This window comes from Trachypithecus francoisi, unplaced genomic scaffold (genome assembly GCF_009764315.1).
Source record: "Trachypithecus francoisi isolate TF-2019V2 unplaced genomic scaffold, Tfra_2.0 Lachesis_group2, whole genome shotgun sequence".
NCBI lineage: Eukaryota > Metazoa > Chordata > Mammalia > Primates > Cercopithecidae > Trachypithecus > Trachypithecus francoisi.
Window position 1 is genome coordinate 65,183,953 of NW_022681465.1, and position 2,633 is coordinate 65,186,585.

The 2,633-nt window shown below is 41.4% G+C and overlaps 1 pseudogene; it reads left to right on the forward strand.

Moving 5' to 3' along the window:
• The first annotated feature begins 278 nt into the window (after positions 1–278).
• Positions 279–993, forward strand: LOC117064455 (annotated as a pseudogene).
• The last annotated feature ends 1,640 nt before the right edge of the window (positions 994–2,633 follow it).

Genomic DNA, 2,633 nt, shown 5'->3' on the forward strand with positions numbered 1-2,633 from the left:
TGGTGAGAGTTAGAACCACCCAGAAACAATGGTGACCGCTGCACTTAGTTCTGTTTATGTGGACAGATCAATTCCTCAGCCTTCTGTGACTGAAATCAACTAAGAAAACCAGAGTGTAATTTTATGCCAGTCATATTTGACTCACTGCACCCTTGTGACAAGTTACTGAGAGGTAAACATTCCAGAATGATAACTAATTTCCAGTTAATGGGGGCTATAGAAAGTCATGCATACGGAGCCCTTTCCTCATTCCTTTCGCTTCTGTGGCCACAGCCATAAGTATGCTCAGGCTTCAGAAGAGGCTCGCCTCTAGCATCCACCACTATGGCAAGAAGAAGGTCTGGTTGGACCCCAATGAGACCAATGAAATCGACAATGCCAACTCCCATCAGTAGATCCGGAAGCTGATCAAAGATGGGCTGATCAGTTGGAAGCCTGTGACTGTCCATTCCCGGGCTCGATTCTGGAAAAACACCTTGGCCCACCAGAAGGGCAAGCACATGTGCATAGGAAAGCAAAAGCATATGGCCAAATGCCCAAATGCCAGGGCAGGTCACTTGGATAAGAATGAGGATTCTGCACTGGCTGCTCAGAAAGTACCGTGAATCTAAGAAGATTGATTGCCACATGTATCACAGCCTGTACCTGAAGATGAAGGGGAATGTGTTCAAAAACAAGCAGATTCTCTTGGAATATATCCACAAGCTGAAGGCAGGCAAGGCCTGCAAGAAGCTCCTGGCTGACCAGGCTGAGGCCCGCAGGTCTAACACCAAGGAAGCATGAAAGCGTGGTGAAGAGCACCTCCAGGCCAGGAAGGGGGAGAAAATCAAGACTTTGTCCAAGCAGAAAGAGACCAAGAAATAAAAGCTCCCCCTTTGTACATACAGGTCTCCATGATTACATAGCTCAGCCATTAAAATAAAACAAGCCTTTATCTGCAAAAAAAAAAAAAAGTCATGCATGCATATTCTGAACAGGAATATGTACGTAATTTTATCACATGAATAAAAGTTAAAAGAAATCACCCATAATGCCTGTTAAAAACCTGAACTTAGCACAATTCTGCTCCAAATTAAACTTGAACAAGACTTCCTACAGATTTTAGGATATTAATCAGAACTTAAAAGATCTGGACAGGTATTGGACTTTTAAGATAAATGTGATTTTCTTATATCTTGTTTAACTTTTGTGTTGTCAAAACCACTTCCCTCTTTGAATTAATTATTTAAGTTATCAAGCCTTAGACGGGTTTTGTTTGTTTCCTTGGTTATATTATAGGGAAGAGTTGAGGAAAACAGAGCTCACCAGGATACTGGGCACTGATGTAAACACACTGAAAGTCAAATTCCGCTAGTAAAGCAGCCAAGAAAACAAACACCAATTCATGTACAGAGTTCACAACACAGGATAACAGGAGCTTAAACAAAGCAAGGAGTGGACTTGAAGGGGATTCACATTGTCTGTATCTGCTTTTCTGAATTATGTGTTAATATATGGTCAGTGGGTAAATCCTGAATGCATATGTTGGAGATGTGTTTTTTATCTCAGGGTATCAGGAAAAAATAGTGGAAAGAAAAGAAACAATTATATATATGTACATATACAATATGCATATATTATGTATATATGCATATTATGCAGAGAGAGAACACAAAGATCTCAGATTTAGTGATTAAACAAACTGGAAGGTTCAAGTGGCTCACTCTACGACATACAGGACAGTGTATCTAAAATAGCTCTAGGTCAGGCATGGTGGCTCACAACTGTAATCCCAGCATTTTGGGAGGTCGAGGCAGGCAGATCACTTGAGCCCAGGAGTTCAAGACTAGCCTGTGCAACATGGCTAAATGCTGTCTCTGCAAAAAATTAGCCAGGCATGGTGGCACACACCTGTCAGCTACTTGGGAGGCTGAGGTGCGAAGATGACCTGAGCCTGAGAGGTCAAGGCTACAGTGGGCCATGATCATGCCATTGCACTCCAGCCTGGGTGACAGAGTGAGACCCTAGTTTAAAAAAAAAAAAAAAAAAGATAGTTCCATCCATCTTACTTCACAGAAAGTCCTGGAGTTGCAGCCACTAAGTTCATATTCAATTCATATTCAGAATAATCATATTCATATTATAAGTATAGCCTTCTTTCCGAATCTAATCAAAATAGCCAAAGCACCAAAACAGCATTTTCAGGATCAAATTTGAAATAGTCTCATAAGAAGGGCCCTAGAGCTTTGCCTCCTGAATTGTCACATTCACTTAAGATTTGGTACTGTTCTAGTATCAAGTATATTCTGTTTTGCAGACTGGGATATTGTTGTATTAGTCTGTTCTCACAGTGCTATAAATAAATAGCTGAGACTGGGTAATTTATAAAGAAAAGAGGTGTATTGGCTCACAGTTCTGCAGGCTGTACAGGAAGCATGGTGCTGGCACCTGCTCAACTTCTGAGGAGGCCTCAGAAAACTTAAAATCATGGCAAAAGCTGAAGGGGGAGCAAGAACATCTTACATGGACAGAACAGGAGGAAGAAAGAGAGGGAGAACGCACTACACACTTTTAAACAACTAGATCACACTAGAACTCACTATTACAACAATAGCACTAAGAGGGATGGTGTTGAACCATGAGAAACCACCCCA